Genomic DNA, 24,114 nt, shown 5'->3' with positions numbered 1-24,114 from the left:
TAACTCACTATCACGCTATCATGAGAACAGGATGGGGGAAACCACCCCCATGATTCAATTCTCTCTATTTAGTCCCTTCCATGAAACGTGGGGGTTACGAGTACTACAATTCAAGATGAGATTTGGGTGGGGACACAGCCAAAGCATATCAAGGTCCAAGCTGGACAACCTCTGTGAGTGACCTCTGGTAGTCTGTTTCACATTCTGGGCCTCAGTTTCCTCATCTGTCAAATGGGATGACTCAGTTAATCTGTAAGTTTATGTTCAAGTCCTGAACTACTATGATTTAAAATATTATCACGACACAAGCCCTCGTATTTGCACAGCCTTCTCTGGTTAGCAAAATGTTTTCACTCATTGCTTACCATTCCACCAACACTGACTTCCATGGGCATGTGCTTAAGCATATGTTGGGCAGTGCTGGGCAGTAGCGGCACAGAGAGATGGAGGCCATCGCCCTTGGGAACGACTAGGGCAGGTACAGATGCAGATAAAAAAGGAGGGGTAGGTAAGAGCATGTACAGGTTGAACAAAGAACCCTAGGTGCTGAGGAGGGAGCTGACGGGGAGGGATAGTGCTGCACGTGACCCCAATCCCATCAGGTGGAAAAGGCATCTTTGGCTCCATTTTACTGATAAGGAAGATAAGAAAACTAAGGCTCAGAGAGAGAAATGACTGCTCAGAGGCACATAGCCAAGAAGTGGCCACGCCTGCCTTCATGCTGGTATTTGTCTTTTGGCACAGTTTGCTTACCCTATGGGGATATTGGGATGGAAGACTAGGGAAGGAATCTGAACCATCCCTGAAGATACGTGCAAGGAGTACTGTTTGGTGGGGAGGTGGACACATCAGCATGCTACTCTGGATTTTCAGGAAGCACAGTTTGGCCATCTTGTAGATGTCAGGCCTTGGGCTGGGGGCCGAATCAGTGGGTTTCCTGGCCCAGGGGAGCTGCAGCCTGACCACACTAGGGTCAGAGCAGTGACAAACTGCAAGAAGCCCCAGCCTCGGCGGTCCTAGGGTTTTCTATCCAAATGAATTCATGGACGTGCATTCACTCATCTGCTTATCCACTTACTCTTTCTGAACGCTGGTCTGAGCACTGAGCACCTGGGCCTGTAGCCTGTCTGCATCTGTGTTCGTGCTGTTGCTCAGTGGCCTCGACACCTCCAGGGCAGTGACCTGGTCTCACTCTTCTTTACCTGACATAGAAGAGACTGGGCCAGACTATTTGGCGCCTCAGAGCCTCTCTCTGCTGTTGTCAGGGATCCCTTTCCAGGAGTGGGGGCTCTAGGCCAGGCTGCCAGGGTTGGAGGGCGTGGCCATGTGGGCTCCTCTCTCCAGGTCGGCTGATAAGCTCCAAAGCAGTCGGGACAGAGGGCCTCGGAGCACAGCCTTCAGCCACCCAGTGCCCCACGGTACTAATGAGGTAGCCACCCCCACGCCCCAACGCTGGGATGGGGGACCTGGCCTCTTAGCTCTCTGTTCTCCCTCTCTATCCTGGGTGGTCCTGGGGGGATGGGGGATTCCTCCGCAAAGGACTGAGCTGTGGGGGTCCTGGGGGAGGGCAGCTGATCCCAGTAGAGAGGACACTTCCCTCCCAAAGTGCCTTTGTTCCCCAAGAGTCTGACCCAATTCTTCTCTTCCATCTGCCCCTGGATTGCCCTGCACAGAGAACAAAGGGCCCCGGGAAAAGGGGTGGGAGAAGAGCAAGGAGGATCTCAGAGGGTCATTCTAGGGTTCACTCTCCAGCACCCCTTGACAGGATCTCTTCCGTGTGGGGAACACAAGCCGACTTGTGCACGTGTGTGAGGTCAGGCGTGGACAGGTCCGTGGGACCACACGTACGGGCACGCGCATGGGGATAGTGTGAGTCCCATGGAGGCATCCTGTGGTAGGGAACCCGTGACGGTGACGCCACAGATGGCGTGCGGAGGCTCTCGTGGCCCCCAACCTCCACCAGGCCAGCCCTCCTCTCTTCCTTTGATGTGGACAAGACTGCTTTTTAACGTTGCGGAAAAAGCCACTTGGAGATCAGCCCATACAAGGGGACTCCTCTTGTCTCTTAGAGAAGAAATTCCGGGGCGCAGAGTCGCGCACCCGAATTCCAACTCCGCTCAGAAGCCTGGGGCGGACTCCTCTCTTCACCCAGCGAGCGGGCATGCGGCCGGGACCTGGGTGAGGATTTCCTCGCCAGCCCTCCTTAGCACAGAGCTGTGCATCTCATGACTCCCTGCGCGACCCCCAGCCAGGCCCTATTCGTGTCTGGGCTTCGGGCATCTGGTCTGCAAAACCGAGTGTGCTGCTTTCCTCTGGCCGCGGCTCCGCTGGGGAGGCTGCGGCAGGGGGAGGCTCGGCAGAGCGCAGGCAGCGGCCTACTGTGCCCAGCAGTCCCCGCTGCGCTCCCCTTTGGGGCCCCGGCCCTCCGCCCGACAGGTATCGGGCAGCCCCGCCCCGCCGCCGAGACACACTGGCAGCTTTGTTACCTGCCCCAGCGCGCCCGGCCTACGAGCGCTACGTGCCGCCGGCCCGCGGCCCCCTCACTCCCTTCCCTCCCCTCCCTGCCCCCGCCCCACATTCCCGGGCCTGGGGCTGCGGCAGCTCCTGCCGGGTCTTTGTGAAGCCGGACTCTGGCATCCCTCGCCTGCGCGGGCTTTTGGGGTTGAGGTCCTAGCTCCCTTCGCCCACTTCATTTCGCCCCTTTCCCTGCTCGGCCACCCTCAAAGAAGCCAGATTTCGCCTTCCCGTCGCCTGCGACCCCCCTACTTGCAATGGCCGCCTTGCCCAACCCCAGTCGCACCCTAAGGCCCATTTCAAAGGCTGCTTCTCAGAAGCCTCCGCTGATTCCCAGTTTTAATCACTCTCCCTGGGGCACCCGCTTTGCCCTGATCGCTTGTTTTTGAACCCCTCCAGGTCCTGGGCGGGGCCAGCATACTGCCTGGCCGCACAGGAAAGTCTTCCGTGGGTGATAGGATGAGTGAAGCTGGAGACCGAAAGGAATGGAAACCGAGGTCTCCCAAGTCCAGCGTGGAGTCCTGTCCACTGCCAGGGCTGATGTCTGAGCTTCCCTCTCGGGACTCCGTGTGTGCCCTGAGGCCCTTCATTCGCGTGTCCATGCCCAGCCACACTGCACACCCGGTACCTCTGGCCTCCCAGCCTTTGCTCAGGCTGCTCCTTCTGCCCGATACACTCTCCAGCCACGAGGGCAAAGCCGGCCTCTCCAAGGGCCATCTCTCCTGGAGAAGCCGTGCCTGAACTTTGGGGCTTTGTGGTAATCAGTTCACCTGACTTTTTGTTCCAAAAGCTTTACATGTAAGTTACATTTGCCCTTCACTGCAACCCTGCAAGATAGTGATGCGATGTGGCCCGAAAGTGGCTGGCCTGGGATTTGACCTTGGTTCTAGAATGACGTCAGACTTCACAAGACATCAAAGACGGGTTCTTTCTTCCACCGCATGCTGTGGCCTTTCCCTCTCAGGCCTTCCCTCAAGGACAGCTGTTCCTCCCCACCTACCCGCATCTCTCCTGCTTTCAAGCTGGAGCAGGGTGGGGTTGGGATTCTTGCTCTAGGGCTAGGTCAGGGGCTGGGTCCTCTGTGGCTTTGGGCCTCCTTGAAGAATTTCGAGGGAGGATGTGCAGGGCGTGGGGAGAGGTGAGGCAGGAATGTGGGGCTCCGGAGGGAAAGCAGTCAAAAGTGGAGAGGGCCTCCGGAGGTGGCTTTCCCAGGGCCCTGGGAAGCAGGGGTCTGTTTGAATGACAAAGGTTCCCTGGAGAGCAAAGGAAAGCTCTAGAGGATAGGAATGTGGGAGGAGGAGGGTCAGAAGGGTGGGGAGGAAGCTGCCCGTGGGCTCCCATCTGCAGAGGCCCTTTCAAGTCCTGCTAAACCCTTAACAATAAGAGGAACTGACCAGTGGACACACGCAAAGGATGATTAACGTAGTTCACTGAAGAAATACAAAAACCTGTGAAAACGCTAGAAATCCAAAGTACAAATGAAAAAAAAGAGTCTGCTTTTTCCTATCTATAGAACTGGTCAAGATAATAGAAGTGAAAACACCAGATGTTGGTGAGGTGTGGGAAAGGGAGTGTTTTTTTCACTGCTGAGGAGGCAAATTGTACCACTTTTCTGCAGGACTATGTCACAGTATGTACAAAAGCCTTTACAAGAATTAAAATTTGACTTAGCAATTCTGTTTCCAGGGCATATCCTAAAATCAAAGATTATTTATCCCAGCCGTATTTATAACTGGGAAAAACTGGAAATTCTCTAAATGTTCAACGACAGAGAATTGGGTAAGTAGGTTATGCCTCATTTGCAGACTGAAGACTGCAGAAATTAACTGTCATGCTCTTGAATATGAAAGACATGGGAAACACTGAAGATAAGCTGGTAAGTGAAAAGAGGAAGTTGTAAAACAGCATGACTCCAATTTTATACAGTGACTATATAAATAATATCTACCATGCAAGGTGCTGGACTGGGAGCCAGTCCCAATTTCCCATTTGAGCATCACAGCAGCCCTGAAAAGAAGATTCTAGTAACTGCATGGAAAAAAATATATATATATGGAATATATATATATTTTGCATATATATACATATGTGTATATATATATATGAGGAAATTCAACAAAATGTTAACAGCAAGGGGAGAGGGCATGTGTTTTTACTTTTTTCCTTTATGCTTTCTAATCTTTTCCCAATTTTCTTTTTTTTTTTTTGAGATGAGTTTCGCTCTCATGGACCAGTCCGGAGTGCAATGGCACGTAGCTCACTGCAACCTCCACCTCCCAGGTAGCTGGGATTACAGGTGCCGGTCAACACACCCAGCTAATTTTGTGTTTTCAGTAGAGACGGGGTTTCACCATGTTGGTCAGACTGGTCTCCAACTCCTGACCTCAGGTGATCCACCCACCTTGGCCTCCCAAAGTGCTGGGACTACAGGGTTGAGCCACCGCACCGGCCCCAATTTTCTTCAATAAAAATTATAATGAAGACATTACAAAATTTGAAATCACAAAAATCATTTGTTCAAAAATATCTTTAGGATCCCCTGTTTTGGGGGTGGGTGGCAGTTTTCTGTGTATTAATGTACTGGGTTTGCCGTAACAAAGTACTACACATTAAGGGGCTTAAACAACAAAAATGTATTATCTCACAGTTCTGGAGGCTGGAAGTCTGACATCAAGGTGTTGGCAGGGTTAGTTCCTTTGGAGGGCTGTAAGGGGAGAAACTGTTCCATGCTTCTCTGATATGGAATATGCCAGGTGAATTCTGGTAGCTTCCCATGTTCTTTGTCTTATTTCTTCTTGTGTCTCTTCCCATCTTTTTTCCTCTATGCTTGTCCACCACCTTGTCCAAATTTCTGCGCCCCCCCCCCAGCCAGTTTTTGTTTTGTTTTGTTTTTGTTTTTTTGAGATGGAGTTTCGCTCTTGTTGCCCAGGCTGGAGTGCAGAGGCGCGATCTCGGCTCACCACAACCTCTGCCTCCCAGGTTCAAGCAATTCTCCTGACTCAGCCTCCCGAGTAGCTGGGATTACAGGGATGCGCCACCACACCCGGCTAATTTTGTATTTTTAGCAGAGATGGGGTTTCACCATGTTGGTCAGGCTGGTCTCAAACTCCCAACCTCAGATGATCCGCCTGCCTCGGCCTCCCAAAGTGCTGGGATTATAGGCATGAGCCACCACGCTCGGCCCCAAATTTCCCCTTTTTATAGGGATACCAATTATATTGGTTTAGGGGCCACCCTAATGGCTTCATTTTAACTTGATTACCTCTGTAAAGACCCTGTCTCTAAATAAAGTCATATTCTATGGTACAAGGGGTTAGGACTTCAACTTATGAATTGAGAGCGGAAGGGCATAAAGTTTGCTCCCTCTGAGACGGGTGTGGCAGGGAGGGAAGTCCTCTGTAGGGGTAAGAGTCTATGTTGCACCACTGTGTGACCTTGGGGAGGTTGTTTAGACTGGGGCTGATATTACTCACCCTCCGGAGTTGTAGTGAATGAGGGTAAGTGCAAAAAAGTCTCTTCCCCAGGTTGGTCATCCCTAGGAAGTATCTTATCTGTCCCTTGTTCCTTATCAACACGGACGGCTGGAAGAGCACTGGCCCAAGGACATCACGTAGAGCTGAGTTTGAGTTCTAACCCCGTCTCTAGCTGTGTGGTCCCTGTAAGCCTCTGTTTCCTCATTTGTGAGATAGGAAAAGTATCTATTTCCATTGAGTTATTGTAGCTAGAAGATAGAGATAAGATGAGGAAAGACAATGGCAGTAAGAATGTTATAGAAGACACCAGGCAGTGGGAGGCATCAGCCTGATTAGTCTGAGGTAGCTGGCCTCTCCTTTAGGAAGCTTTCCTTGAACCCCACAACTTGGATTAGATGCTCCCTGCCATCCTGGGCTCCCACAGTCTCCTCTGCTACCCTCCACACCCCACCCCTCTCTTATGGCACTTGTCACACCCTACCATAGCTGTCTCTCTAGAATTATAGAAGGCTCCCTGAAGGAAGAGACCATCAACTCTGCACGCCCTTTAAAGTAGCAAATATGAACGAAAAAATAGTAAAGCCCACTGCTGGCAGTGTTGCAGGTGTTGAGGCTCAGAACATGATAGCCCAATGTATGGCACTTTGGCATGCTGAGTACTTGAACTCAAAGTGAAGCAAAATATCCAGTCCCTGCGTCTCCCGCTCCTCTTTCTCCCTTGAAGCACATCAGAGAAAACAGAATTCCTGTTCCCCAAAGCACGTCATAGAAACTAGAACCTCTCTCCCTCTAAGTCAGCCATAAAATCTAGAAAGGTTACACTTTCCCTTTTCCCTTGCCCCTTGAAGACTTTTATCCCAGAGGGGTCCTGCCTCGTATGCTGGAGAAAGGAATGCTGCACAAAGAGACCAAAAAGAATTTGGACAGGCTTTGCTGGATCTCCCCGCTCAGTCTGTTACCATGAGGTCATGCCTCTTTGTCCAATCACATCTCCACTCGGCTGTTCATTCTTCATTGAACCCAAACACAAAACACAGTTTTCTCTGGGTTTTTGGGTCTTTATTTCTGAAGGCTCCTACGTCATGTAAAACTTTGATTCAATAAATTTGTTGTGCTTTTTTATTGTTAATCTGTCTTTTATTATAAGAATAACCTTGCTTGGTGCGGTGGCTCACGCCTGTAATCCCAGCACTTTGGGAGGCTGAGGCAGGTGAATCATCTGAGGTTGGGGGTTCAAGACTAGCCTGACCAACATGGAGAAACCCTGTCTCTACTAAAAATACAGAATTAGCCGGGCGTGGTGGTGCATGCCTGTAATCCCAGCTACTTGGGAGATTGGGCAGGAGAATCACTTGAGCCTGGGAGACGGAAGTTGCGGTGAGCCGAGACTGTACCATTGCACTCCAGCCTGGGCGACAGAGTGAGACTCCGTCTCAAAAAAAAAAAAAAAAAAAAAACCTTATTATGGATGTATACTTTGTATACATACAAAGTAACACTATGTATACGTTTCCTGTATACACAGTGGTGATGTGAACAAACACACTCTTTCTGGAGAACTATTTAGCAGTTCTAATAAAAGCCACACACCTAAGTATAACCTCTGACCAAGAGAAACTGGTTCGGGGAATATATTCCAAGTATCTAATGCAAAGGTGAAAAAAAAAAAGAAACAAGAACTTACTGTATAAAGATATTCTGAGCTGACTACGTGTCATGAAGAAGAGTGGAAAAATAATGGTGCAATGAATTTGTAAACTGCAAATGATGGCAGCTTGATCCACACTGTGACAATTCAGCACAGTCCAGGAAGCATTAACTGAGTACAGAGGAGGTATGAGGTCCTGGATTCCACTCTGGGAACCCTGACAGGTCCCTGCACCAACCAGCTGGTAGACAGGCAGATAGACCATGACCATATCGTGTGAGCAGATGAGAGGAGTGGGGGCGAGCACAAGTGGAGAAGTTAACTCATGGGAAGGAGGGTCAGGAGAGCTTCTTGCAGGGGGAGTATACCTGAGCTGGCTTCAAGTGGACCGTGGTGGAAAGAATAAACAACATAGATGAAGGTGGGGAGGCATTTGCGAAATGGCAAATAATAGGTGTGGCTGGAGGATGGAATACATGCGGGCTTGATAAGGCTGGAGAATATGGCCAGAGGCTAGATCATCAAGGGCCTTGAATGCCAGTTTGTGCTTTACCCAGCAGAAGTGGAGAAGCCAACAGACATCCTGAAAGAGGCGAGCAAGAGGATCATCTTTTTAATTTAGGAAGATCATAAGGTCGCCATTTGGAGGATGGACTGGAAAGGCCAGCAGGCAGGGGGAGCCTGTTGCAGGGTCCAGGTAAGACATGGTGACAAGGCCTGGGGATGGAGAGAGGGAGGCAAGGTCATGAGATACTCATGAGGCAAAAGAGACAGACCCTTGGTGACGCACAGGATGCTGGGAGAGAAGCAGAAGCAGGATTGGGGCAGGCAGTGCCAGCAACTGAGCAGGGAACATGAGAGGAGGAGCCCGTTTTTGGGGAAAAGGGATGAGTCCAGTTTGGTATCTGTTGGGTTTGAAGCACCCATGGTGAGAGGTGACAATGGGCTAGCAGCCCTCACTCTCAGCGCCTCCTCGGCCTCGGTGCCCACTCTGGCGGCGCTTGAGGAGTCCCTTCAGCCCGCCACGGCACTGTGGGAGCCCCTCTCTGGGCTGGCTGAGGCCGGAGCTGCCTCCCTCTGCTTGCAGGGAGGTGTGGAGGAAGAGGCGTGGGCGGGAACCGGGGCTGCGCTCGTGGACCAGTGTTACTTTCGACGGGCGCGGGCGCAGGCGTGGGCTCAGCGGGCCCCGCACAGGGAGCAGCGGGCAGGCACCGCCGGCCCAGGGCAGTGAGGGGCTTAGCACCCGGGCCAGCAGCTGTGGAGGTTGCGCCGGGTCCCCCAGCAGTGTCGGCCCGTCGGCGCCACACTCCGAATTCTCGCCAGGCCTTAGCTGCTTCCCCGCGGGGCAGGGCTGGGACCCGCTGCCCGCCATCTCTGAGCTCCCCCTATGCGGTGGGCTCCCGCGCGGCCTGAGCCTCTCGGACGGGCGCCGCCCCCTACTCCGTGGCGCCCGGTCCCATCGACAGCCCAAGGACTGAGGAGTGCAGGCGCGGCTTGGGACTGGCGGGCAGCTCCGCCTGCAGCCCTGGTGCAGGATCCAATGGGTGAAGCCAGCTGGGTTCCTGAACTGGATGGGGACTTGGAGAACTTTTATATCTAGCCTGAGGATCGTATGTGCACCAATCAGCACTCTGTGTCTAGCTCAGAGTTTGTAAATACACCAATCAGTACTCTGCATCTAGCTCAAGGTTTGTGAATACACTCTGTATCTCGCTAACCTAGTGGGGACTTGGAGGACTAGCACTGTGTGACTCTGTGTGTAGCTCAAGGATTGTAAATACACCAATTGGTACTATGTATCAATATACAGAGCTAACTCTGTATCTAGCTAACTAGCACTCTGTGTCTAGCTCAAGGATTGTAACTGCACCAATCAGCACTGTCAAAACAGACCAATCAGCTCCCTGTAAAATGGACCAATCAGCTCTCTGTAAAATGGACCAATCAGCAGGACGTGGGTGGGGCCAGATAAGGGAATAAAAGCAGGCTGCCCCAGCCACCAGTGGCAACCTGCTCTGGTCCCCATCCGTAATGTGGCTGCTTTGTTTTTTTGTTCTTTGCAATAAATCTTGCTGCTGCTCACTCTTTGGGTGCATGCTACTGTTATGAGCTGTAACACTCACCACAAAGGTCTGCAGCTTCATTCCTGAAGCCACTGAGACCACGAACCCACTGGGAAGAATGAACAACTCCAGACGCCTGCCTTTAAGAGTTGTAACACTCACCATGAAGGTCTGCAACTTCACTCCTGACAGCGAGACCACGAACCCACCAGAAGGAAGAAGCTCCAAACACATCTGAATGTCTGAAGGAACAAACTCTGGACACACCATCTTTAAGAACTGTAACGCTCACCTCGAGGGTCCGAGGCTTCATTCTTGAAGTCAGTGAGACCAAGAACCCACCAATTCCAGACACAATGGGATACCCAGATGGACAGGGCAGCAGGCACCTGGGTATATGAATCTGGAGCTCAGGAGAGAGGACTGGGCAGAAGATTAAGTTTGGAAGGAATAGACTAGAGGTATGAATTGGAACCTGGGGCCACCAGAGCCCACCCTGGGAAAGTGTTTAGTAGGGGGGAAGTAGCTGGACAGTGCCCACTGTAAAGGGTCCGAGGAGCAACAGGCACTCTGGAAGGGATCTTGAGAAAGATCCAAGAGTTGAAAAACCGGGAAGATGTGCCTCACAGAAGCCCAAGGAGGAGAGTGCAAAAGGGTAGCAAGAGCAACAGCATTTTAAGTGTTCAGTTTTTGCAAATTAAAACCACAATGAGATGCCACCTTGCCTTAATGCAAGAATGACCATAATTAAAAAGTCAAAAGACAATAGATGTTGGCATGGATATGATGTAAAGGGAACACTTTTACATGCTGGTGGAATGTAAATTGGTACAATCACTATGGAAAACAGTATGGAGATTCCTTGAAGAACTAAAAGTGGATCTACTACTTGATCCAGCAGTCCAACTACTAAGTATGTACCCAAAGGAAAAAAAAGTCATATGAAAACGACACCTGCACACATATGTTTTTAGCAGCACAATTTGCAATTGCAAAGATATGGAACCGAACTAAGTACCCATCAACCAAGTGGATAAAGAAAATGTGGTATATATACACCATGGAATACTACTCAGCTATAAAAAGGAATGTGGTATACATACACCATGAAATACTGCTCAGCTAAAAAAAGGAATGTTGTTTTGCAGCAACTTGGATGGAGCTGGAGGCCATTATTCTAAGTGAAGTAACTCAGAAGTGGAAAACCAAACGTACATCCTCACTGATAAGTGGGAGCTAAGTGGCCGGGCCTGGTGGCTCACACCTGTAATCCCAGCACTTTGGGAGGTCGAGGCGGAGAGATCATGAGGTCAAGAGTTAGAGACCAGCCTGGCCAACATGGTGAAAGCCCGTCTCTACTAAGAATACAAAAATTAGCTGAGTGTGGTGGCACGTGCCTGTAATCCCAGCTGCTCAGGAGGCCGAGGCAGGATAATCGCTTGAACTGGGAGCCGGAGGTTGCAGTGAGCAGAGATTGCGCCACTGCACTCCAGCCTGGGTGACAGAGCAAGACTCCATCTTGTGGGGGGAAAAAAAAAAGTGGGAGCTAAACTATGAGGATGAAAAGGCGTAAGAATGATATAATGGACTTTGGGGACTCGGGTGGGAAGCTTGGGAGGGGGTGCGGGATAAATGACTACATATTGGGTACAGTGTACACAGCTTGGGTGAACTAAAATGTCAGAAATCACCACTAGAGAACTTACCTATGTAACCAAAAACCACCTGTACCCCAAAAACTATTGAAATAAAAAATATCCATTTCTGAGTGAAGACCTCAATAACTGCCTCTTTTTGCTGTCAGAGGACACCCCACCCTCCACCAGGACTTCCTGGGCTCCCTGCCTCTTCAGCTGGAACTCTGAACACCCCAACAACCTGTGTGTCCTTCACTAGCCCCAAGGCCTTTCTGGGTCTCGATTTCTTCCCCTGTCCAAGTAACACTGATTGCTCTGCCTGCCCTTCAGCAGGAATCAGTGCTTCAGATGAGAAACTGACGAAAGTGGTTTATAAACTGCCCAAATGATCTCTGGTTCAGCCCTTTCAAATCTCAGGTCTTCCACCAGAGGCTTGGTTGGTTTTGTTTTCTCTTGTCATGGTGGCTCCTTGGCACACTCTTCTCTCCTCTGGCCATGTCTCTGTTCCGACCTGCTTGGTGGTAGCTGGTCTGTGGCTGGCACAGCCTGGGGTTTACTGACTCATCCATTCAGCCCTGATTTATTGATGGCAACTTAGTCCTGGGGCCAGCTCCTTGCTTCATTGTTCCTCCCTCTCCTATATCTTTAAGATCTTCCCCTGTCTTTCTCATCTTTTTTCCCCCAAGAGACTCAAGGATACACCATATTTTAAAACAGGAACAAAAATCTGTCTTCTGCTTCTCGTCCTCCTTCAGCTTTCCCTTCATCTGCATCCCCTCTTAACCAAGTGTCTCAAATAATCATCTAGGGCGGTCCTGGTGGCTCACACCTATAATCCCAGCACTTGGGGAGGCTGAGGTGGGAGGATTGTTGGAGCCCAGAAAAACTAGACCAGCCTGGGCAATATAGGGTGACCCTGTCTCCACAAAAAACTTTTAAAAATTAGCTGGGCATGGTAGTGTGTGCTTGCAGTACCAGCTACTCACTACATGGGAGGCCGAGGTGGGAGGATCACTTGAGCCTGGGAGGTGGAGGATACAGTGAGCTGAGATTGTGCCACTGCACTCCAGTCTGGAGACTGTCTCAAGGCTGGGCACGGTGGCTCATGCCTGTAATCCCAGCACTTTGGGAGGCTAAGGCAGGCGGATCACAAGGTCAGGAGTTCGAGACCAGCCTGATCAACAGGGTGAAACCCCCGTCTCTACTAAAATTACAAAAATTACCCGGGCACAGTGATGCACACTTGTAATCCCAGCTACTTGGGATTAAAGAATCGCTTGAACCCGGGAGGCAGAGGTTGCAGTGAGCAGAGCTCATGCCACTGCACTCTAGCCTGGGCAACAGAGCGAAACTCTTTCTCAAAAAAAAAAAAAAAAAAAGACCTTGTCTCAAAAAAATATGTATGTAAAATAATCATCTATGTTTCTTCACCTCCTCTTTGTTGATCCTCTGCAATCTGGCTTCCACTCCCACCTCTCCACTGAAACTCTTTGTAATGAAAATTGCAGTGGGTTGAATAGTGGCCCCCAAATGACATGTCCAAGTCCTAATCCCTGGAACCTGTGAATGTGACCCTAGTTGGACGAAATAGGTATCTGCCAGTGTAATTAAGAATCTCAAGATGAGGCTGGGCGCAGTGGCTCACGCCTGTAATCCCAGCACTTTGGGAGGCTGAGGCAGGCAGATCACCTGAGGTTGGGAGTTCGAGACCAGCTTGACCAATATGGAGAAACCCTGTCTCTACTGAAAATACAAAATGAGCTGGGCATGGTGGTGCATGCCTGTAATCCCAACTACTCGGGAGGCTGAGGCAGGAGAAATGCTTGAACCCGGGAGGCAGAGGTTGCAGTGTGCCAACATCGCGCCATTGCACTCCAGCATGGGCAACAACAGCGAAACTCTGTCTCAAAACAAACAAACAACAAAAAAAAGAATCTCAAGATGAGATCATCCTGGATTTAGGATGGGTCCTAAATGCAATAGCAAGTGTCCTTGTAAGAGCAAATCAGAGGGAGACTGGAGACAGAAACACAGAGCAGGACGGCCATGTGGACATAGAGTCAGAGATTAGAGCAGTACAGTTCTAAACCAAAACACCAAGGACTGCCGCAGTCATCAGGAGCCAGGAGAGGGGCATTAGTCAGTGCCCCTTCAGAGCCTCCAAAGAGCCACCTCTGCAGACACTGCCCTCCAGAGCATGTAAGAAAATATGCTTCCAAGCTGGGCACGGTGGCTCACACCTGTAATCCTAGCACTTTGGGAGGCTGAGGCGGGCGGATCACGAGGTCAGGAGTTCAAGACCAACCTGACCAACATGGTGAAACCCCATCTCTACTAAAAATACAAAAATTAGCCAGGCGTGTTGGCACGCGTCTGTAATCCCAGCTACTCAAGAGGCTGCGGCAGGAGAATGGCTTGAACCCAGGAGGCAGAGGTTGCGATGAACTGAGATTGTGCCACTGCACTCCAGCGTGGGCAACAGAGCAAGACTCCGTCTCAAAAAAAGAAAAAGAAAATACGCTTCTGTTGTTCTAAGCCACTCAGTTTGTAGCAGTGTGTTATGGCAGCCGTAGGAAACTAGTATAGTAGTAATAACAGCAGCTAGCATTTATGAAGTGGCTACCCTGTGCCAGGCACAATTCTAAGTGCCCTCCGAACCAATTGAAGTAGACACACAGTAATAGAAGCAAGATTAACACAACTCATTACTAGTGACTGAGGGTTTGTCCCATCTTTGGTATTTAAAAGTTGAACCTTACACTGAAGGTTCCATAATACTGAATTTTATCTGAGGGTAAAAGAATAACATTTTATTATTTTTCTCTTTTACAGAGAAGGAGGCTGCAGTCCAAAAACTTACATTGCCCGAGATCATACAGTAAATAGCTGTGGAGCTAGAGTTTTAGTCCTAGTAAGTCCTGTGTATGAGCTTAACTGATTTGCACTTCTGAGGCCACTGTTGGAGAGGAAACCAGTGAGGCTGATGGGTGAACTGACCGAGACGTGGGTTTTGTATAACTGGAAGGATGGAAGAGGCCAAGGGACTGGTGAGTTAGAGAAGAAGATTCACCAGGTTGGGATTGGTAGGGTAGGCCTGGTCTAGAGGGGCTGAGAGATAGGGAGGAAGAGATTGGGGCCTTGATAACCTCATAGAGCAGGTGTCCCTGGAGCAAGAAAGCCAAAGGTATCTGTGGTCATCCAGGAAACACTGGAATCTAAGATCCCAGAACTGGGTAATGATAAGGTCTAGAACTGGCCATCGAGGTCATCAGTTGAACAAAAGTAAAGGAGAGTTTGTCAATACACTCTGCTAGGTCGAGAAACCTGGAGGACAAAGGTGATGCTGAAGGAAACAATAAACTGCTCTGGAGTTCAAAGCATTAAGTGATCACTCCTTGTGCTTATCACGAAAAACAATGAAACCTGAGTTGATTCTTGAACAACAGATGGGAGAGGACAGATGTGAAAGTGGGAAGCCTTTCAAGGTGAAGGGTACAGCCAGGCAAAGTCACGGAAGGGTGAAAGCAGGGGGCATATAGTTTCAAGTTGGTTGCACTTAAGGGTGCATGACACAGTGCTCCGGGAATTATGCCTAGGCTTTGAAAGTGTCCTGATTTGGGCACCTCACAAAGCATATGCTGAATCAAGGATTTAGGTGCAAGTATTTTATTTTTTTTATCTTTTTTTTTTTTTTCCTTTTTGTGGAGAATGGGGTCTCGCTATATTACCCAGGCAGGTCTTGAACTCCTGGGCTCAAGCTATCCTCCCGCCTCTGCCTCCCTGAGAGCTGGGATTACAGGCGTGAGCCACCGCGCCTGGCCTAGGTGCAAGTATTTTATTCGAGAGGATGTTGAAAGGAGCACTGTGAAGGAGTGGCGAAGAGAGGCAGAGAAGAGAGGAAAGCCGATAAAAGGTGAGTAAGTTGGGTAACCGGGGACCCTCTGAGAGACTCTGTATGACACACTTTAGAGTTGTTCCACAGAGAGGCAATGATGTCGGAGTATTTGTCTGCCTACTCGGGTAGGTCCAGAATTCTGGTGCTTGAGGGTTGCTCCCAGGGACATCAACTCTCTGGCTATTCAACCCTGCCCAGGTGAGTGAGCCAGCTCCAGCCACCAGAGAAAGCCCTGGGGAAGAGGACTGTGGATGCTTGAGGCATGAAACCACCAGTATGTACAAGAATCCTTCACAAAATCTGTAGGTCACTTTCCAGATGGGCTAAGGGGCATGGGCAGGGTACCAATAGCAACTGTTTTAGACAGGAAAGTGAGAAGTGTTCATGGAAGCCCTGCAGTCCCACTAAAGGTTTGCTGTTTATTTCTTAGGCAATGAGAAGATCTCACCAGCTCCGGAATGTGCTGTGGGAAGAGGAGGTGAGATGGAGTGTAGTGGAGGCTGTGTGCGCAGCAGGGCCCAGGGAGTGGAAAGATGGATGGGAGGGGACGGCCTGGTGAAAGACCATTGCAGGGTTTGAATGAACAGGATTTGGCAACTGATTGGGTGTGGCGCAGGGGTGGGTGAATGAGCAGGGGAAAGACAGAATACCAAGAGCATGGTGCATCTCAGCAGGAATGAACATCTCTAGGACATGTCTTGTTTAGGAAGCATCAAAAGGGTGAAGCTAGCAGGGAACACTACCTGCTGAACAGACCAGGAAATCTTTTCTGAGCATTCGTCAGTTGGATTTCTCTTACCTTTAGCTTCCTTAAAAATAATAATAAGTCAATCTTTATTTGTTTTATTATTTATTTATTGAGATGGAGTCTCACTCTGCTGCCTAGGCTGGAGTACAGTGGCACAATCTCAGCTCACTGCAACCTCTGCCTCCCAGGTTCAAGCAATTCTCCTGCCTCAGCCTTCCATGTAGCTGGGACTACAGGCATATGCCACCACGCCCGGCTAATTTTGCATTTTTAGTAGAGATGGGGTTTCACCATGTTGGCCAGGCTGGTCTCAAACTCCAGACCTCAAATGATCTGCCTGCCTTGGCCTCCCAAAGTGCAGGAATTATAGGCGTGAGCCATCGCACCCAGCCTGTCAGTGTCTTTCTCTTCTTGCAGCCACATGAGCCTTGGTTAGTCCAGCTCTGTTGACCCTGCTGGAATTTTTCCCTGTTTATTACAGGAATTGGGCCTCTTTGATTCATACTTCCCCATAGACTGGAAACTTCTTGAGGACAGATTATATCTGATTTATCTTCATATCCCCAGTATACAGCATATAATACACCTCAACGGATACTTGATGATGAGAATAATGATGATAGTTTCCATTTATTGGGTGTTTAATCTGGGTCAGACACTGTGGTGAGCTTTTCAATACATTACCTCATCTCATGATTGGTATATTAAAACTTCTTGGCCGGGCAGTGCCTCATGCCTGTAATCCTCGCTCTTCGGGAAGCCAAAGTGGGCAGATCTCTTGAGGTCAGGAGTTCGAGGCCAGCCTGGCCAACGTGATGAAACCCAATCTCTACTAAAAATACAAAAATTAGCCAGGAGTGGTGGCGGGTGCCTGTAATCCCAGCTACTCAGGGGCCGGAGGCAGGAGAATCACTTGAACCTGGGAGGTGGAGGTTGCAGTGAGCTGAGATCATGCCACTGCACTCCAGCCCAGGTGACAAAACGAGACTCCATCTCAAAAAACAACAAAAACAAAAACAAAAAAACTTCTTTGGTTGTGGGTAACAAAATTAAACTCAAACCGACTTAGGAAAAAATAAAAAAGATGTATAGCACCTAATTGAAAGTTCCATGGCTCAGTCTAGCTTTAGGCTTGTCTGGCACCAGGCACTCAAACACTGTTTCAAGGAGCCTTTTTCTCCATCGTTTGGCTTGGCTTTCTTCTGTCCTGGCTTTGTTTTTAGAAAGATGCTCCTCGTACTTAGCAACCCCAGTAGAGAAACAGCATCTCTTCTTCAACACATCCAGCGAGGGGTCCATGGCAGACCTTCAGTGCATCAGCTTGGGTGTGTGCACAATTCTGGACCAATCATATAATCAGGGAGATCAAATTTGCTAAATGGCCACACTTAGGTTATATTCCCATCCCCACAGCCATGGGAAGGGGTCAGTCTACCAAATTTTTTTTTTTTTTTTTTTTTTTTTTTTGAGACGGAGTCTCGCTCTGTCGCCCAGGCTGGAGTGCAGTGGCGCGATCTCGGCTCACTGCAAGCTCCGCCTCCCGGGTTCACGCCATTCTCCTGCCTCCCGAGTAGCTGGGACTACAGGCGCCCACAACCGCGCCCGGCTAATTTTTTGTATTTTTAGTAGAGACAGGGTTTCACCGTGGTCTCGATCTCCTGACCTTGTGATCCGCTCGCCTCGGCCTCCCAATCTACCAAAATTTAAAGGAAAATCAGATGCTATCTATCTTTGTCCAGACAATGAGCAGTGGGTAACAATAGCTACTTTCTATAATAGGTATCCTTGTTTTCCAGATAAAGAAACTGAAGCACAACAAAAGGAAGTATCTTGCCAAACATTACTAGCAGGTGAAAAGGCAGGATTGAATTCAGGTGTCTTTCTCTAGAACCTGTGCTCCTCCAGGGCAACAGACAGGGTCTTTCTCATTTCTGGGTCCCCTCACTCACGACCCCCAAGATCTTAGCCCACAGTGGGTCCCCAATTCCAGTGGTCCTCCAGGTGTGGTCCATGGACCATGCAAACTGGCTAACTCCTTGTTCCTAGACCACAGTGAGTTAAGTACCAAAATCCTGAGTAAAAATTTAGAAATGTTTTATAGTAATTTGGAATTGCCACAACATGCAAAGGCTGTGACCTGAAAAGATGGGTCTGAGATTGATTGTAGATAATTCGAGAAATACTGCTCTATTCAGTTATACCTAGAAGGAAGACATGAGCCGTGGGCCTGCAGAGGAAAACATGGGGGCTCCAATGGATCCACCACAGGGAGGCAGGTAGGCAGACTGCCCATCCTACCAGTCAGAAGGTGGTCGCCACTTGGCCAGCCCAGAGAAGTCTTCCTAGGAACCCCACTATTACCATAGGCCGCTGCAGCTGATGAGCCTCTCCCACTTCACAAGAAAGGTAGGCAGGGAGGCTCAGGCCCAAGCAGCTCCAGTGCCCTTGGTTCTAGTCCAGCTGGATACTGGCTGATCCTGCCCAGGGCCTGCAGACACCTGGCACTGTCTGCCTGGGCCGCACCCACCCCGTGCTTCCACACTGTGCCCAGAGGGAAGATGATGGTTGACACAGAACCTGTGGAGAAGCCACCCCAAAACCAGAATTAATTTTTAAGCTGAGGTGGAAGGTCAGCTCCAGGGACACGCTGCCACCTCCCGTCTTGACATGGGCCTCCTTGAGTTGACACCAGGATGTAGCATGGCTCCAACCCTTGCTTTCCCTTTGGTTGGACACTCTCCAATGCCAGGGTCATGCACCAACAGAGCAGCTCCAAGGAAGAGCATTTTCCAAAGCCCAGATGACTCAGGGTGGCGAATGTGACCGGAGGGGAGATTCAGCCGCCAGCTCAGACCTTTGTTTGGGAGTTAACAATTCCTCCACGCTGATTTCACCTGCCTGTTCTATCGTGCCCGGTGCAGTGAAAACATCCCGGATACTTTGGATTACAAGGCCAGCTCTGCAATTTTGCTGAGTAACTGTAGGCTGCTCACCTAATCTTTCTGTATTTCAATGAAATGACTGCATTTGGAAAAGGTTGGAGCACCCATATCACAGGCCAGTTCTGGGGGCGAACTGAGGTAATGCTGTAAAGCACCTCCTATGCACAAGCCCATGGAGCATGGGAGTAGATATGAGGATGTTCCCTCACCCCTTCCAGGAAGCTGGGAGCTGACAAGGACTCAGGCTCAGTCACTTCCAGCTGTGTGACATGGGTAGGTTTCTTAGCTTCCCTGAGCCTTGATCATCTCATTTATAAAGAACAAAATACCCAACTGGCAAGGCTGGTGCTAGGAGTGAATGCAACTGAATATGCAGAAGAGCATGGCACACAGATTCTCACTCTGTGCTCATTAATTTCACACATATTTATTGTTAATGCTAGGGACTAGGTCGACTAGGTCAGGCGTTGAGCCTACTATGGTGAGCAAAGAAAGACATACCCTGTCTCTTCCCTAGGAATTTAGTAAAGGAAGTTAATTGTGAGTGAAACAGATGGGCATACAGATAATCAAATCACAACTGTGGCACCCACTACAAAGGTGAGGTGCTAAGTGCTAAGTGAAGATGGGACAAGACGTTCAACTCACTTAATGAAGTCAGGAAGGGCTTCTCTGAGGCAGTAATAATTGAGCCAAGGTCTGAAGCATGAATGGGAAAGCATTCAGGATGAAGAACAACATGTGCCAAGCCCTGTAATGGGGAATCCCAGTTAGTTAAAGGGATTGAAAAGAGGCCAGCGTGGTGAGAGACCAGAGAACAAGGTTGGGATGGGTTAAGGGAGGGCTAGAGAGGAGAGGAGAGGCCAGACCTCATAAGCCATATAGGCCATGCTATGGATTTTAGTCTTTGTCCGTATTTTATAATAAATGGGGGTGAGGATTACATGATCATACTTGCTTTCCAAGTAGATCCCTCTGGCTGCAGCTCGGAGGTGAAGTGTGTGCATCAACGTAATACAGTTGGCAGTCAGGAGACCATTGCTATGCTGCAGATGAGTGATTAAGGAGTTTGAGGCTAAGGTGGTGATGATGGAGATGGAGAGGAGGGGTTGGAGGCAGCTGTGTAGGTGAAATGGAAGGCGCTTTGTGCAGCATCACCTAAGTGTGTCAGGAACAATTCCTGGTGGTACTACTGGAGGAGAAGTAGGTTTGGGGATAAGCCTATCAGTCTGGTTTTGAACAGATTGAATTTAGGATATTTCTGAGACGTCTGAGAGACAATGACCATTTCCCATCAGGTTTGGTGAGAGGTAGCCCACTGGTATCGTTTTAAAATAAAGACATTAAAAAATATGGAACACATCACGAATTTGTGCATCATCCTTGAGCAGCTGTATCATTCCAGTTTCAGTGTATGTGCTACTGAAGCAAGCACACCACTGGTACCTTTATCAAGGGCGTTTTTAGTGAGTGATGGAGCAAGAAGCTTGTACATGGGAACAAGGACACTTGTGAGTGATGGAGATGTTCATTACTTTAATTATAGCGAGGGTTTCCCAGGGGTATACATACGGCAAAACTCATCAAATAGTACACTTTCAGTATGTGCAGTTTATTGTACATCAGTTATGCCTCCTTAGAGCTGTCAGAAAAGACAAGTGGGTGGTAGGGACATGGAGACAGTGCAGACAGCCCCTACCTGTGCAGTGGAGATGAGAAACAGAGAGCGAGTGGTTGCTGAGGGAGATGAGAAGGTGACAGAGGTAGCATTTATTTTTGGTTAAGAAGGTGATTTGGGTTGGGCACGGTGGCCCATGCCTGTAATGCCAGCACTTTGGGAGGCTGAGGCGGGCAGATCACCTGAGGTCAGGAGTTCACGACCAGCCTGGCCAATATGGCAAAACCCTGTCTCTACTAAAAATGCAAAAATTAGCTAGGCATGGTGGCGGGTGCCTGTAATCCCAGCTACCTGGGAGGCTGAGGCAGGAGAATTGCTTGCACCCAGGAGGCAGAGGTTGCAGTGAGCCGAGATTGCACCATTGCATGCCAGCCTGGGCAATAGAGTGAGACTCCATCTCAAAAAAAAAAAAAAAAAAAAAAAAGAAGAAGAAGAATGTGATTTGACTGTGTATAAAGGCTAGCTGGAAGGATCTTATCTAGAAGTAGAGGTAGAAAATCCAAGAGAAGAAGGAATAATGAGAAACATAGGTTCCTGAGGAAAGAGAAAGGGAGGGCACCAGAATCCAGGTAGAGGGTTGGCTTTAGACGAGAGCCGCAGCTTCCATGTTGAAACAGAGGAAAAGAGAAGAGGGTGGATGTAGGGGTGTGTGCATGTCTCTGAATGTCTGCATGTGTATGTGTTCATGTGCATGTGTGTGCGTGTGTGTGTCAGTGGGAGAAGACGTGGCATCTTCTTTCTCAGTTAAGTAGAAAGTGGTACTGGCTAGTACCACCTCTGAGAATAATGGCAGAGGGGTGCAGGTTTGAGGAGTGGTGAAGTTTTTTAAGACGCCAATGGATAGTGGTTGATTACTGAGCGGTGTCCAAGGCCCGTTTGAGGTGAGGGTCCTGGAGTTACAGGGAAACCTCTGGCTGTGCTGGGACTGTCTCAGCAGTGTTTGGCTTGCCAGGGACAGGCACGGGAGGATGCAGAAACGGGGGAGTTTGCTTGACCAGTGAGATGAAGACATAGGGAAGAGAACTCATGGCATGGAAAAGACCACTACTGAGACACTGCACCTCCACACTGAGCTGTGATAAGGAAGCACAAGAGGAAGAAGAGGGTGATGGGCTGGAAGAAAATAGAGGGCCAGTGGCCGGAGGGGCCCGTGTCGTCGGAGAGCACAAGCAGAGGGATTCGTGCAGTCGGTGAGTGGGACGAGGAGAGGCTGTGGGCAGCTGGTGAGGTGTGGGAGTTACGGTTTTAGAGCTGGGGTGGTTCTGGCTGTCAGCAGGGTCCACAGTGATGCTGTGGGAGGTGACTGATGACCAATGAGAGAATGAGTGAATCGATTTGTGTGCTCACCGGAGCCATTTTCTTTCTCCAGTTAGCCCAACAGCCTGTCTGTTTCTCATCCTTTGGTTTACAACAACTTTGCCCCCAACTCTGTGACTTCCTCAGTCTTCTTGTTTTTTTGGGACAGGGTCTCAGCTGGAGTGCAGTGGTGTGAATACAGCTCACTGCAGCCTCGATCTCCTGGGCTCCAGCAATTCTCCCACCTCAGCCTCCCAAGCAGCTGAGGCCACAGGCACACACCACTATGCTCGGTTAATTTTCTAATTTTTTGACAGGGTCTCACTTTGTTGTTCAGGCAGTTCTCGAGCTCATGGGCTCAAGCGATCCTCCCGCCTCAGCCTCCCGAAGTGCTGGGATTATAGGAGTGAGCCACCACAGCCAGCCTCTCAGCCTTCTTTCATGTTTTAGCTCCAAATGTCCCTTCTACTGGGAAGCTTTGCCTGAATGCCAAGAGGGGTACTTGTGCAAACTAAGCCTCCTCTGATGTGGAGACTCTGCCACCATCAACACCTGCTGCCACGCCTCTTACTCCGTGTTCTCCTCGTCTGGGTTTCTGTGGGTCCCATCCTGTATAATTTTTGTTAGGTTTCTTAAGTGGCGGCTTGCCTCTGCTGGGTGCTCATCATGCATCCACTCTGTGCCTTCACATACATTTCCCCATTCCGTCCTCACAGTAATTTTATGAATAAGTGGCACCATCATACCCTGTCTCGGATGAAGAAGTTAAGACTGCAGGAGATTAAATGACTTGCTTGAGTGGTATAACCCGGAATGGTTTTGCTCATGTTCGCATCCCCAACCCTAGAGCAGAGAGGGTGATGGGTGAACCCCTCAGTCATTCTCTCTGGTTCTCAACTCCTCACCTTGCCTAACTTCAGCTGCCTGATACACACTGGACCCTCAGCAGTGGGGTGCACATGGTCCTCACTTCCACAGAAGCACAGAATCAGGTACAGCAGAGCCCTCTCAGGTCAGTTAGTCCCACTGCCCCGTTCTTCCTTGAGACTCCTGTTATGGACTGAATGTTTGTGTCCCTCTTAAATTCACTGGAAGCCACAACCCCCAATGTGATAGTATTTGGAAACAGAGCTTTGGGAAGATAATTAGGGTTAGATAAGATGGAGAACTTGTGATGAGATTAGTGACCTTATAAAAAGGGAGACCAGGCCCGGTGCGGTGGTTCAGGCCTGTAATCCCAGCATTTTGGGAGGTCGAGGTGGGTGGATCACCTGAGGTCAGGAGTTCGAGACCAGCCTGACCAACACGGAGAAACCCCATCTCTATTAAAAATACAAAATTAAATGGGCGTAGTGGCGCATGCCTGTAATCCCAGCTACTTGGGAGGCTGAGACAGGAGAAACGCTTGAATCCGGGAGGCAGAGGTTGCGGTGAGCCAAGATCATGCCATTGCAATCCAGCCTGGGCAATGAGAGTGAAACTCCATCTCAAAAAAAAGTAAAAAAAGGGAGACCAGGCCAGACGCGGTGGCTCATGCCTGTAATCCCAGCACTTTGGGAGGCCGAGGCGTGTGGTTCACCTGAGGTTAGGAGTTCGAGACCAGCCTGGTCAACATGGTGAAACCAGCTCTCTAATAAAAATACAAAAATTAGCTGGGTGTGGTGGTGTGTGCCTGTAATCCCAGCTACTTGGGAGGCTGAAGCAGGAGAATTGCCTGAACCTTGGAGGCGAAGGTTGCAGTTAGCAGAGATCATGCCATTGTACTCTAGCCTGGGTGACAGAGTAAGACTCTGTCTCTAAATAAATAAAAAATAAAAAGGGAGACCAGAGAGCTGGCTTTTATCCCTACATGCTCACACACCAAGGAAACATGTGAGGACATCGTGAGAAGGTGGCTGTTTGCAAGTAGGAACAGAGCTCTCACCAGAAATGGAATCAGTTGGTGCCTTGATCTTAGAGTTCCCAATCTTTAGAGCTGTGAGAAATAAATTTCTGTTGTTTAAGTTGGCCAGGCTACAGTATCTTGTCATGGCAGCCCAAGCTAACTAATACAGCCCCTCTTCTGTCTTTTCTTTTCTTTTCTTTTCTTTTTTTTTGAGACAGAGTCTCACTTCGTCAACCAGGCTAGAGTGCAGTGGTGTGATCTCAGCTCACTGAAACCTCCGCCTCCCCGGTTCAAGCGATTCCCCTGCCTCAGCTTCCCGAGCAGCTGGGATTACA

The 24,114-nt window shown here is 49.5% G+C and overlaps 1 pseudogene; it reads right to left on the bottom strand.

Moving 5' to 3' along the window:
* Positions 1-20,266: 20,266 nt before the first annotated feature.
* Positions 20,267-20,355, bottom strand: LOC112429101 (U6 spliceosomal RNA; annotated as a pseudogene).
* Positions 20,356-24,114: the final 3,759 nt, after the last annotated feature.

The sequence above is a fragment of the Macaca nemestrina genome, chromosome 1 (genome assembly GCF_043159975.1).
Source record: "Macaca nemestrina isolate mMacNem1 chromosome 1, mMacNem.hap1, whole genome shotgun sequence".
In the NCBI taxonomy this organism is placed as follows: Eukaryota; Metazoa; Chordata; class Mammalia; order Primates; family Cercopithecidae; genus Macaca; species Macaca nemestrina.
Note: the sequence above shows the minus strand (reverse complement) of the source record. Positions and strands in the feature narration are given on the sequence as shown.